The sequence below is a fragment of the Mycteria americana genome, chromosome 22 (assembly GCF_035582795.1).
Source record: "Mycteria americana isolate JAX WOST 10 ecotype Jacksonville Zoo and Gardens chromosome 22, USCA_MyAme_1.0, whole genome shotgun sequence".
NCBI classification, from domain to species: domain Eukaryota; kingdom Metazoa; phylum Chordata; class Aves; order Ciconiiformes; family Ciconiidae; genus Mycteria; species Mycteria americana.
In genome coordinates this window covers 7,321,947-7,336,659 of record NC_134386.1, presented here as the reverse complement: position 1 = coordinate 7,336,659, position 14,713 = coordinate 7,321,947, and positions in this window count along the sequence as shown.

Below are 14,713 nucleotides of genomic sequence, written 5' to 3'. Positions count from 1 at the left end.
CCACAGGAAAGCTGCCAGCACTGAAAGCTCTAGCTGGTTTTCACTGTCCCTTGGAACTGCATTCGCTGCCACACAGACATTCGCGCTCTGCTAAAGCATTGCTTCGTAATGGGGCAACACTCTGTATCTCTCTCTGGCAGAGCCCGGCTGCCAAATTGGAAACGTCCAGACATTGCGCCCACAGGAAAGCTGCCAGCACTGAAAGCTCTAGCTGGTTTTCACTGTCCCTTGGAACTGCATTCGCTGCCACACAGACATTCGCGCTCTGCTAAAGCATTGCTTCGTAATGGGGCAACACTCTGTATCTCTCTCTGGCAGAGCCCAGCTGCCAAATTGGAAACGTCCAGAGATTGCGCCCACAGGAAAGCTGCCAGCACTGAAAGCTCTAGCTGGTTTTCACATTCCCTTGGAACTGCATTCGCTGCCACACAGACATTCGCGCTCTGCTAAAGCATTGCTTCGTAATGGGGCAACACTCTGTATCTCTCTCTGGCAGAGCCCGGCTGCCAAATTGGAAACGTCCAGAGATTGCGCCCACAGGAAAGCTGCCAGCACTGAAAGCTCTAGCTGGTTTTCACTGTCCCTTGGAACTGCATTCGCTGCCACACAGACATTCGCGCTCTGCTAAAGCATTGCTTCGTAATGGGGCAACACTCTGTATCTCTCTCTGGCAGAGCCCGGCTGCCAAATTGGAAACGTCCAGAGATTGCGCCCACAGGAAAGCTGCCAGCACTGAAAGCTCTAGCTGGTTTTCACTGTCCCTTGGAACTGCATTCGCTGCCACACAGACATTCGTGCTCAGCTATAGCATTGCTTGGTAAGGGGGCAACATTCTTTATCTCTCTGTGGCAGAGCCCGGCTGCCAAATTGGAAACGTCCAGAGATTGCGCCCACAGGAAAGCTGCCAGCACTGAAAGCTCTAGCTGGTTTTCACTGTCCCTTGGAACTGCATTCGCTGCCACACAGACATTCGCGCTCTGCTAAAGCATTGCTTCGTAATGGGGCAACACTCTGTATCTCTCTCTGGCAGAGCCCGGCTGCCAAATTGGAAACGTCCAGACATTGCGCCCACAGGAAAGCTGCCAGCACTGAAAGCTCTAGCTGGTTTTCACTGTCCCTTGGAACTGCATTCGCTGCCACACAGACATTCGCGCTCTGCTAAAGCATTGCTTCCTAATGGGGCAACACTCTGTATCTCTCTCTGGCAGAGCCCGGCTGCCAAATTGGAAACGTCCAGAGATTGCGCCCACAGGAAAGCTGCCAGCACTGAAAGCTCTAGCTGGTTTTCACATTCCCTTGGAACTGCATTCGCTGCCACACAGACATTCGTGCTCAGCTATAGCATTGCTTGGTAAGGGGGCAACATTCTTTATCTCTCTGTGACAGAGCCCGGCTGCCAAATTGGAAACGTCCAGAGATTGCGCCCACAGGAAAGCTGCCAGCACTGAAAGCTCTAGCTGGTTTTCACTGTCCCTTGGAACTGCATTCGCTGCCACACAGACATTCGCGCTCTGCTAAAGCATTGCTTCGTAATGGGGCAACACTCTGTATCTCTCTCTGGCAGAGCCCGGCTGCCAAATTGGAAACGTCCAGAGATTGCGCCCACAGGAAAGCTGCCAGCACTGAAAGCTCTAGCTGGTTTTCACTGTCCCTTGGAACTGCATTCGCTGCCACACAGACATTCGTGCTCAGCTATAGCATTGCTTGGTAAGGGGGCAACATTCTTTATCTCTCTGTGGCAGAGCCCGGCTGCCAAATTGGAAACGTCCAGACATTGCGCCCACAGGAAAGCTGCCAGCACTGAAAGCTCTAGCTGGTTTTCACTGTCCCTTGGAACTGCATTCGCTGCCACACAGACATTCGCGCTCTGCTAAAGCATTGCTTCGTAATGGGGCAACACTCTGTATCTCTCTCTGGCAGAGCCCGGCTGCCAAATTGGAAACGTCCAGACATTGCGCCCACAGGAAAGCTGCCAGCACTGAAAGCTCTAGCTGGTTTTCACTGTCCCTTGGAACTGCATTCGCTGCCACACAGACATTCGCGCTCTGCTAAAGCATTGCTTCCTAATGGGGCAACACTCTGTATCTCTCTCTGGCAGAGCCCGGCTGCCAAATTGGAAACGTCCAGACATTGCGCCCACAGGAAAGCTGCCAGCACTGAAAGCTCTAGCTGGTTTTCACTGTCCCTTGGAACTGCATTCGCTGCCACACAGACATTCGTGCTCAGCTATAGCATTGCTTGGTAAGGGGGCAACATTCTTTATCTCTCTGTGGCAGAGCCCGGCTGCCAAATTGGAAACGTCCAGACATTGCGCCCACAGGAAAGCTGCCAGCACTGAAAGCTCTAGCTGGTTTTCACTGTCCCTTGGAACTGCATTCGCTGCCACACAGACATTCGCGCTCTGCTAAAGCATTGCTTGGTAATGGGGCAACACTCTGTATCTCTCTCTGGCAGAGCCCGGCTGCCAAATTGGAAACGTCCAGACATTGCGCCCACAGGAAAGCTGCCAGCACTGAAAGCTCTAGCTGGTTTTCACTGTCCCTTGGAACTGCATTCGCTGCCACACAGACATTCGCGCTCTGCTAAAGCATTGCTTCCTAATGGGGCAACACTCTGTATCTCTCTCTGGCAGAGCCCGGCTGCCAAATTGGAAACGTCCAGACATTGCGCCCACAGGAAAGCTGCCAGCACTGAAAGCTCTAGCTGGTTTTCACTGTCCCTTGGAACTGCATTCGCTGCCACACAGACATTCGCGCTCTGCTAAAGCATTGCTTCCTAATGGGGCAACACTCTGTATCTCTCTCTGGCAGAGCCCGGCTGCCAAATTGGAAACGTCCAGAGATTGCGCCCACAGGAAAGCTGCCAGCACTGAAAGCTCTAGCTGGTTTTCACTGTCCCTTGGAACTGCATTCGCTGCCACACAGACATTCGCGCTCTGCTAAAGCATTGCTTGGTAATGGGGCAACACTCTGTATCTCTCTCTGGCAGAGCCCGGCTGCCAAATTGGAAACGTCCAGAGATTGCGCCCACAGGAAAGCTGCCAGCACTGAAAGCTCTAGCTGGTTTTCACTGTCCCTTGGAACTGCATTCGCTGCCACACAGACATTCGCGCTCTGCTAAAGCATTGCTTCGTAATGGGGCAACACTCTGTATCTCTCTCTGGCAGAGCCCGGCTGCCAAATTGGAAACGTCCAGACATTGCGCCCACAGGAAAGCTGCCAGCACTGAAAGCTCTAGCTGGTTTTCACTGTCCCTTGGAACTGCATTCGCTGCCACACAGACATTCGCGCTCTGCTAAAGCATTGCTTCGTAATGGGGCAACACTCTGTATCTCTCTCTGGCAGAGCCCGGCTGCCAAATTGGAAACGTCCAGACATTGCGCCCACAGGAAAGCTGCCAGCACTGAAAGCTCTAGCTGGTTTTCACTGTCCCTTGGAACTGCATTCGCTGCCACACAGACATTCGCGCTCTGCTAAAGCATTGCTTCGTAATGGGGCAACACTCTGTATCTCTCTCTGGCAGAGCCCGGCTGCCAAATTGGAAACGTCCAGAGATTGCGCCCACAGGAAAGCTGCCAGCACTGAAAGCTCTAGCTGGTTTTCACTGTCCCTTGGAACTGCATTCGCTGCCACACAGACATTCGCGCTCTGCTAAAGCATTGCTTCGTAATGGGGCAACACTCTGTATCTCTCTCTGGCAGAGCCCGGCTGCCAAATTGGAAACGTCCAGAGATTGCGCCCACAGGAAAGCTGCCAGCACTGAAAGCTCTAGCTGGTTTTCACTGTCCCTTGGAACTGCATTCGCTGCCACACAGACATTCGCGCTCTGCTAAAGCATTGCTTCGTAATGGGGCAACACTCTGTATCTCTCTCTGGCAGAGCCCGGCTGCCAAATTGGAAACGTCCAGACATTGCGCCCACAGGAAAGCTGCCAGCACTGAAAGCTCTAGCTGGTTTTCACTGTCCCTTGGAACTGCATTCGCTGCCACACAGACATTCGCGCTCTGCTAAAGCATTGCTTGGTAATGGGGCAACACTCTGTATCTCTCTCTGGCAGAGCCCGGCTGCCAAATTGGAAACGTCCAGAGATTGCGCCCACAGGAAAGCTGCCAGCACTGAAAGCTCTAGCTGGTTTTCACTGTCCCTTGGAACTGCATTCGCTGCCACACAGACATTCGCGCTCTGCTAAAGCATTGCTTCCTAATGGGGCAACACTCTGTATCTCTCTCTGGCAGAGCCCGGCTGCCAAATTGGAAACGTCCAGACATTGCGCCCACAGGAAAGCTGCCAGCACTGAAAGCTCTAGCTGGTTTTCACTGTCCCTTGGAACTGCATTCGCTGCCACATAGACATTCGCGCTCTGCTAAAGCATTGCTTCGTAATGGGGCAACACTCTGTATCTCTCTCTGGCAGAGCCCGGCTGCCAAATTGGAAACGTCCAGAGATTGCGCCCACAGGAAAGCTGCCAGCACTGAAAGCTCTAGCTGGTTTTCACTGTCCCTTGGAACTGCATTCGCTGCCACACAGACATTCGCGCTCTGCTAAAGCATTGCTTCGTAATGGGGCAACACTCTGTATCTCTCTCTGGCAGAGCCCGGCTGCCAAATTGGAAACGTCCAGAGATTGCGCCCACAGGAAAGCTGCCAGCACTGAAAGCTCTAGCTGGTTTTCACTGTCCCTTGGAACTGCATTCGCTGCCACACAGACATTCGTGCTCAGCTATAGCATTGCTTGGTAAGGGGGCAACATTCTTTATCTCTCTGTGGCAGAGCCCGGCTGCCAAATTGGAAACGTCCAGAGATTGCGCCCACAGGAAAGCTGCCAGCACTGAAAGCTCTAGCTGGTTTTCACTGTCCCTTGGAACTGCATTCGCTGCCACACAGACATTCGCGCTCTGCTAAAGCATTGCTTCGTAATGGGGCAACACTCTGTATCTCTCTCTGGCAGAGCCCGGCTGCCAAATTGGAAACGTCCAGACATTGCGCCCACAGGAAAGCTGCCAGCACTGAAAGCTCTAGCTGGTTTTCACTGTCCCTTGGAACTGCATTCGCTGCCACACAGACATTCGCGCTCTGCTAAAGCATTGCTTCCTAATGGGGCAACACTCTGTATCTCTCTCTGGCAGAGCCCGGCTGCCAAATTGGAAACGTCCAGACATTGCGCCCACAGGAAAGCTGCCAGCACTGAAAGCTCTAGCTGGTTTTCACTGTCCCTTGGAACTGCATTCGCTGCCACACAGACATTCGCGCTCTGCTAAAGCATTGCTTCCTAATGGGGCAACACTCTGTATCTCTCTCTGGCAGAGCCCGGCTGCCAAATTGGAAACGTCCAGACATTGCGCCCACAGGAAAGCTGCCAGCACTGAAAGCTCTAGCTGGTTTTCACTGTCCCTTGGAACTGCATTCGCTGCCACACAGACATTCGCGCTCTGCTAAAGCATTGCTTCGTAATGGGGCAACACTCTGTATCTCTCTCTGGCAGAGCCCGGCTGCCAAATTGGAAACGTCCAGACATTGCGCCCACAGGAAAGCTGCCAGCACTGAAAGCTCTAGCTGGTTTTCACTGTCCCTTGGAACTGCATTCGCTGCCACACAGACATTCGCGCTCTGCTAAAGCATTGCTTCCTAATGGGGCAACACTCTGTATCTCTCTCTGGCAGAGCCCGGCTGCCAAATTGGAAACGTCCAGAGATTGCGCCCACAGGAAAGCTGCCAGCACTGAAAGCTCTAGCTGGTTTTCACATTCCCTTGGAACTGCATTCGCTGCCACACAGACATTCGTGCTCAGCTATAGCATTGCTTGGTAAGGGGGCAACATTCTTTATCTCTCTGTGACAGAGCCCGGCTGCCAAATTGGAAACGTCCAGAGATTGCGCACACAGGAAAGCTGCCAGCACTGAAAGCTCTAGCTGGTTTTCACTGTCCCTTGGAACTGCATTCGCTGCCACACAGACATTCGCGCTCTGCTAAAGCATTGCTTCGTAATGGGGCAACACTCTGTATCTCTCTCTGGCAGAGCCCGGCTGCCAAATTGGAAACGTGCAGAGATTGCGCCCACAGGAAAGCTGCCAGCACTGAAAGCTCTAGCTGGTTTTCACTGTCCCTTGGAACTGCATTCGCTGTCACACAGACATTCGTGCTCAGCTATAGCATTGCTTGGTAAGGGGGCAACATTCTTTATCTCTCTGTGGCAGAGCCCGGCTGCCAAATTGGAAACGTCCAGACATTGCGCCCACAGGAAAGCTGCCAGCACTGAAAGCTCTAGCTGGTTTTCACTGTCCCTTGGAACTGCATTCGCTGCCACACAGACATTCGCGCTCTGCTAAAGCATTGCTTGGTAATGGGGCAACACTCTGTATCTCTCTCTGGCAGAGCCCGGCTGCCAAATTGGAAACGTCCAGACATTGCGCCCACAGGAAAGCTGCCAGCACTGAAAGCTCTAGCTGGTTTTCACTGTCCCTTGGAACTGCATTCGCTGCCACACAGACATTCGCGCTCTGCTAAAGCATTGCTTCCTAATGGGGCAACACTCTGTATCTCTCTCTGGCAGAGCCCGGCTGCCAAATTGGAAACGTCCAGACATTGCGCCCACAGGAAAGCTGCCAGCACTGAAAGCTCTAGCTGGTTTTCACTGTCCCTTGGAACTGCATTCGCTGCCACACAGACATTCGTGCTCAGCTATAGCATTGCTTGGTAAGGGGGCAACATTCTTTATCTCTCTGTGGCAGAGCCCGGCTGCCAAATTGGAAACGTCCAGACATTGCGCCCACAGGAAAGCTGCCAGCACTGAAAGCTCTAGCTGGTTTTCACTGTCCCTTGGAACTGCATTCGCTGCCACACAGACATTCGCGCTCTGCTAAAGCATTGCTTCCTAATGGGGCAACACTCTGTATCTCTCTCTGGCAGAGCCCGGCTGCCAAATTGGAAACGTCCAGAGATTGCGCCCACAGGAAAGCTGCCAGCACTGAAAGCTCTAGCTGGTTTTCACTGTCCCTTGGAACTGCATTCGCTGCCACACAGACATTCGCGCTCTGCTAAAGCATTGCTTCGTAATGGGGCAACACTCTGTATCTCTCTCTGGCAGAGCCCGGCTGCCAAATTGGAAACGTCCAGAGATTGCGCCCACAGGAAAGCTGCCAGCACTGAAAGCTCTAGCTGGTTTTCACTGTCCCTTGGAACTGCATTCGCTGCCACACAGACATTCGCGCTCTGCTAAAGCATTGCTTCGTAATGGGGCAACACTCTGTATCTCTCTCTGGCAGAGCCCGGCTGCCAAATTGGAAACGTCCAGACATTGCGCCCACAGGAAAGCTGCCAGCACTGAAAGCTCTAGCTGGTTTTCACTGTCCCTTGGAACTGCATTCGCTGCCACACAGACATTCGCGCTCTGCTAAAGCATTGCTTGGTAATGGGGCAACACTCTGTATCTCTCTCTGGCAGAGCCCGGCTGCCAAATTGGAAACGTCCAGACATTGCGCCCACAGGAAAGCTGCCAGCACTGAAAGCTCTAGCTGGTTTTCACTGTCCCTTGGAACTGCATTCGCTGCCACACAGACATTCGCGCTCTGCTAAAGCATTGCTTCGTAATGGGGCAACACTCTGTATCTCTCTCTGGCAGAGCCCGGCTGCCAAATTGGAAACGTCCAGAGATTGCGCCCACAGGAAAGCTGCCAGCACTGAAAGCTCTAGCTGGTTTTCACTGTCCCTTGGAACTGCATTCGCTGCCACACAGACATTCGCGCTCTGCTAAAGCATTGCTTCGTAATGGGGCAACACTCTGTATCTCTCTCTGGCAGAGCCCGGCTGCCAAATTGGAAACGTCCAGAGATTGCGCCCACAGGAAAGCTGCCAGCACTGAAAGCTCTAGCTGGTTTTCACTGTCCCTTGGAACTGCATTCGCTGCCACACAGACATTCGCGCTCTGCTAAAGCATTGCTTCGTAATGGGGCAACACTCTGTATCTCTCTCTGGCAGAGCCCGGCTGCCAAATTGGAAACGTCCAGACATTGCGCCCACAGGAAAGCTGCCAGCACTGAAAGCTCTAGCTGGTTTTCACTGTCCCTTGGAACTGCATTCGCTGCCACACAGACATTCGTGCTCAGCTATAGCATTGCTTGGTAAGGGGGCAACATTCTTTATCTCTCTGTGGCAGAGCCCGGCTGCCAAATTGGAAACGTCCAGAGATTGCGCCCACAGGAAAGCTGCCAGCACTGAAAGCTCTAGCTGGTTTTCACTGTCCCTTGGAACTGCATTCGCTGCCACACAGACATTCGCGCTCTGCTAAAGCATTGCTTCGTAATGGGGCAACACTCTGTATCTCTCTCTGGCAGAGCCCGGCTGCCAAATTGGAAACGTCCAGACATTGCGCCCACAGGAAAGCTGCCAGCACTGAAAGCTCTAGCTGGTTTTCACTGTCCCTTGGAACTGCATTCGCTGCCACACAGACATTCGCGCTCTACTAAAGCATTGCTTCCTAATGGGGCAACACTCTGTATCTCTCTCTGGCAGAGCCCAGCTGCCAAATTGGAAACGTCCAGACATTGCGCCCACAGGAAAGCTGCCAGCACTGAAAGTTCTAGCTGGTTTTCACTGTCCCTTGGAACTGCATTCGCTGCCACACAGACATTCGCGCTCTGCTAAAGCATTGCTTCGTAATGGGGCAACACTCTGTATCTCTCTCTGGCAGAGCCCGGCTGCCAAATTGGAAACGTCCAGAGATTGCGCCCACAGGAAAGCTGCCAGCACTGAAAGCTCTAGCTGGTTTTCACTGTCCCTTGGAACTGCATTCGCTGCCACACAGACATTCGCGCTCTGCTAAAGCATTGCTTCCTAATGGGGCAACACTCTGTATCTCTCTCTGGCAGAGCCCGGCTGCCAAATTGGAAACGTCCAGAGATTGCGCCCACAGGAAAGCTGCCAGCACTGAAAGCTCTAGCTGGTTTTCACATTCCCTTGGAACTGCATTCGCTGCCACACAGACATTCGTGCTCAGCTATAGCATTGCTTGGTAAGGGGGCAACATTCTTTATCTCTCTGTGACAGAGCCCGGCTGCCAAATTGGAAACGTCCAGAGATTGCGCCCACAGGAAAGCTGCCAGCACTGAAAGCTCTAGCTGGTTTTCACTGTCCCTTGGAACTGCATTCGCTGCCACACAGACATTCGCGCTCTGCTAAAGCATTGCTTCCTAATGGGGCAACACTCTGTATCTCTCTCTGGCAGAGCCCGGCTGCCAAATTGGAAACGTCCAGAGATTGCGCCCACAGGAAAGCTGCCAGCACTGAAAGCTCTAGCTGGTTTTCACATTCCCTTGGAACTGCATTCGCTGCCACACAGACATTCGTGCTCAGCTATAGCATTGCTTGGTAATGGGGCAACATTCTTTATCTCTCTCTGGCAGAGCCCGGCTGCCAACTTGGAAACGTCCAGAGATTGCGCCCACAGGAAAGCTGCCAGCACTGAAAGCTCTAGCTGGTTTTCACTGTCCCTTGGAACTGCATTCGCTGCCACACAGACATTCGCGCTCTGCTAAAGCATTGCTTCGTAATGGGGCAACACTCTGTATCTCTCTCTGGCAGAGCCCGGCTGCCAAATTGGAAACGTCCAGACATTGCGCCCACAGGAAAGCTGCCAGCACTGAAAGCTCTAGCTGGTTTTCACTGTCCCTTGGAACTGCATTCGCTGCCACACAGACATTCGCGCTCTGCTAAAGCATTGCTTCGTAATGGGGCAACACTCTGTATCTCTCTCTGGCAGAGCCCGGCTGCCAAATTGGAAACGTCCAGACATTGCGCCCACAGGAAAGCTGCCAGCACTGAAAGCTCTAGCTGGTTTTCACTGTCCCTTGGAACTGCATTCGCTGCCACACAGACATTCGCGCTCTGCTAAAGCATTGCTTCCTAATGGGGCAACACTCTGTATCTCTCTCTGGCAGAGCCCGGCTGCCAAATTGGAAACGTCCAGACATTGCGCCCACAGGAAAGCTGCCAGCACTGAAAGCTCTAGCTGGTTTTCACTGTCCCTTGGAACTGCATTCGCTGCCACACAGACATTCGCGCTCTGCTAAAGCATTGCTTCCTAATGGGGCAACACTCTGTATCTCTCTCTGGCAGAGCCCGGCTGCCAAATTGGAAACGTGCAGAGATTGCGCCCACAGGAAAGCTGCCAGCACTGAAAGCTCTAGCTGGTTTTCACTGTCCCTTGGAACTGCATTCGCTGCCACACAGACATTCGTGCTCAGCTATAGCATTGCTTGGTAAGGGGGCAACATTCTTTATCTCTCTGTGGCAGAGCCCGGCTGCCAAATTGGAAACGTCCAGAGATTGCGCCCACAGGAAAGCTGCCAGCACTGAAAGCTCTAGCTGGTTTTCACTGTCCCTTGGAACTGCATTCGCTGCCACACAGACATTCGCGCTCTGCTAAAGCATTGCTTGGTAATGGGGCAACACTCTGTATCTCTCTCTGGCAGAGCCCGGCTGCCAAATTGGAAACGTCCAGACATTGCGCCCACAGGAAAGCTGCCAGCACTGAAAGCTCTAGCTGGTTTTCACTGTCCCTTGGAACTGCATTCGCTGCCACACAGACATTCGCGCTCTGCTAAAGCATTGCTTCCTAATGGGGCAACACTCTGTATCTCTCTCTGGCAGAGCCCGGCTGCCAAATTGGAAACGTCCAGACATTGCGCCCACAGGAAAGCTGCCAGCACTGAAAGCTCTAGCTGGTTTTCACTGTCCCTTGGAACTGCATTCGCTGCCACACAGACATTCGCGCTCTGCTAAAGCATTGCTTCCTAATGGGGCAACACTCTGTATCTCTCTCTGGCAGAGCCCGGCTGCCAAATTGGAAACGTCCAGACATTGCGCCCACAGGAAAGCTGCCAGCACTGAAAGTTCTAGCTGGTTTTCACTGTCCCTTGGAACTGCATTCGCTGCCACACAGACATTCGCGCTCTGCTAAAGCATTGCTTCGTAATGGGGCAACACTCTGTATCTCTCTCTGGCAGAGCCCGGCTGCCAAATTGGAAACGTCCAGACATTGCGCCCACAGGAAAGCTGCCAGCACTGAAAGCTCTAGCTGGTTTTCACTGTCCCTTGGAACTGCATTCGCTGCCACACAGACATTCGCGCTCTGCTAAAGCATTGCTTCCTAATGGGGCAACACTCTGTATCTCTCTCTGGCAGAGCCCGGCTGCCAAATTGGAAACGTGCAGAGATTGCGCCCACAGGAAAGCTGCCAGCACTGAAAGCTCTAGCTGGTTTTCACTGTCCCTTGGAACTGCATTCGCTGCCACACAGACATTCGTGCTCAGCTATAGCATTGCTTGGTAAGGGGGTAACATTCTTTATCTCTCTGTGGCAGAGCCCGGCTGCCAAATTGGAAACGTCCAGACATTGCGCCCACAGGAAAGCTGCCAGCACTGAAAGCTCTAGCTGGTTTTCACTGTCCCTTGGAACTGCATTCGCTGCCACACAGACATTCGCGCTCTGCTAAAGCATTGCTTGGTAATGGGGCAACACTCTGTATCTCTCTCTGGCAGAGCCCGGCTGCCAAATTGGAAACGTCCAGACATTGCGCCCACAGGAAAGCTGCCAGCACTGAAAGCTCTAGCTGGTTTTCACTGTCCCTTGGAACTGCATTCGCTGCCACACAGACATTCGCGCTCTGCTAAAGCATTGCTTCCTAATGGGGCAACACTCTGTATCTCTCTCTGGTAGAGCCCGGCTGCCAAATTGGAAACGTCCAGAGATTGCGCCCACAGGAAAGCTGCCAGCACTGAAAGCTCTAGCTGGTTTTCACTGTCCCTTGGAACTGCATTCGCTGCCACACAGACATTCGCGCTCTGCTAAAGCATTGCTTCGTAATGGGGCAACACTCTGTATCTCTCTCTGGCAGAGCCCGGCTGCCAAATTGGAAACGTCCAGACATTGCGCCCACAGGAAAGCTGCCAGCACTGAAAGCTCTAGCTGGTTTTCACTGTCCCTTGGAACTGCATTCGCTGCCACACAGACATTCGCGCTCTGCTAAAGCATTGCTTCCTAATGGGGCAACACTCTGTATCTCTCTCTGGCAGAGCCCGGCTGCCAAATTGGAAACGTTCAGACATTGCGCCCACAGGAAAGCTGCCAGCACTGAAAGCTCTAGCTGGTTTTCACTGTCCCTTGGAACTGCATTCGCTGCCACACAGACATTCGCGCTCTGCTAAAGCATTGCTTGGTAATGGGGCAACACTCTGTATCTCTCTCTGGCAGAGCCCGGCTGCCAAATTGGAAACGTCCAGAGATTGCGCCCACAGGAAAGCTGCCAGCACTGAAAGCTCTAGCTGGTTTTCACTGTCCCTTGGAACTGCATTCGCTGCCACACAGACATTCGCGCTCTGCTAAAGCATTGCTTCGTAATGGGGCAACACTCTGTATCTCTCTCTGGCAGAGCCCGGCTGCCAAATTGGAAACGTCCAGACATTGCGCCCACAGGAAAGCTGCCAGCACTGAAAGCTCTAGCTGGTTTTCACTGTACCTTGGAACTGCATTCGCTGCCACACAGACATTCGCGCTCTGCTAAAGCATTGCTTCCTAATGGGGCAACACTCTGTATCTCTCTCTGGCAGAGCCCGGCTGCCAAATTGGAAACGTCCAGACATTGCGCCCACAGGAAAGCTGCCAGCACTGAAAGCTCTAGCTGGTTTTCACTGTCCCTTGGAACTGCATTCGCTGCCACACAGACATTCGCGCTCTACTAAAGCATTGCTTCCTAATGGGGCAACACTCTGTATCTCTCTCTGGCAGAGCCCAGCTGCCAAATTGGAAACGTCCAGAGATTGCGCCCACAGGAAAGCTGCCAGCACTGAAAGCTCTAGCTGGTTTTCACTGTCCCTTGGAACTGCATTCGCTGCCACACAGACATTCGTGCTCAGCTATAGCATTGCTTGGTAAGGGGGCAACATTCTTTATCTCTCTGTGGCAGAGCCCGGCTGCCAAATTGGAAACGTCCAGAGATTGCGCCCACAGGAAAGCTGCCAGCACTGAAAGCTCTAGCTGGTTTTCACTGTCCCTTGGAACTGCATTCGCTGCCACACAGACATTCGCGCTCTGCTAAAGCATTGCTTGGTAATGGGGCAACACTCTGTATCTCTCTCTGGCAGAGCCCGGCTGCCAAATTGGAAACGTCCAGACATTGCGCCCACAGGAAAGCTGCCAGCACTGAAAGCTCTAGCTGGTTTTCACTGTCCCTTGGAACTGCATTCGCTGCCACACAGACATTCGCGCTCTGCTAAAGCATTGCTTCCTAATGGGGCAACACTCTGTATCTCTCTCTGGCAGAGCCCGGCTGCCAAATTGGAAACGTCCAGACATTGCGCCCACAGGAAAGCTGCCAGCACTGAAAGCTCTAGCTGGTTTTCACTGTCCCTTGGAACTGCATTCGCTGCCACACAGACATTCGCGCTCTGCTAAAGCATTGCTTCCTAATGGGGCAACACTCTGTATCTCTCTCTGGCAGAGCCCGGCTGCCAAATTGGAAACGTCCAGACATTGCGCCCACAGGAAAGCTGCCAGCACTGAAAGCTCTAGCTGGTTTTCACTGTCCCTTGGAACTGCATTCGCTGCCACACAGACATTCGCGCTCTGCTAAAGCATTGCTTCGTAATGGGGCAACACTCTGTATCTCTCTCTGGCAGAGCCCGGCTGCCAAATTGGAAACGTGCAGAGATTGCGCCCACAGGAAAGCTGCCAGCACTGAAAGCTCTAGCTGGTTTTCACTGTCCCTTGGAACTGCATTCGCTGCCACACAGACATTCGTGCTCAGCTATAGCATTGCTTGGTAAGGGGGCAACATTCTTTATCTCTCTGTGGCAGAGCCCGGCTGCCAAATTGGAAACGTCCAGACATTGCGCCCACAGGAAAGCTGCCAGCACTGAAAGCTCTAGCTGGTTTTCACTGTCCCTTGGAACTGCATTCGCTGCCACACAGACATTCGCGCTCTGCTAAAGCATTGCTTCCTAATGGGGCAACACTCTGTATCTCTCTCTGGTAGAGCCCGGCTGCCAAATTGGAAACGTCCAGAGATTGCGCCCACAGGAAAGCTGCCAGCACTGAAAGCTCTAGCTGGTTTTCACTGTCCCTTGGAACTGCATTCGCTGCCACACAGACATTCGCGCTCTGCTAAAGCATTGCTTCGTAATGGGGCAACACTCTGTATCTCTCTCTGGCAGAGCCCGGCTGCCAAATTGGAAACGTCCAGACATTGCGCCCACAGGAAAGCTGCCAGCACTGAAAGCTCTAGCTGGTTTTCACTGTCCCTTGGAACTGCATTCGCTGCCACACAGACATTCGCGCTCTGCTAAAGCATTGCTTCCTAATGGGGCAACACTCTGTATCTCTCTCTGGCAGAGCCCGGCTGCCAAATTGGAAACGTTCAGACATTGCGCCCACAGGAAAGCTGCCAGCACTGAAAGCTCTAGCTGGTTTTCACTGTCCCTTGGAACTGCATTCGCTGCCACACAGACATTCGCGCTCTGCTAAAGCATTGCTTGGTAATGGGGCAACACTCTGTATCTCTCTCTGGCAGAGCCCGGCTGCCAAATTGGAAACGTCCAGAGATTGCGCCCACAGGAAAGCTGCCAGCACTGAAAGCTCTAGCTGGTTTTCACTGTCCCTTGGAACTGCATTCGCTGCCACACAGACATTCGCGCTCTGCTAAAGCATTGCTTCGTAATGGGGCAA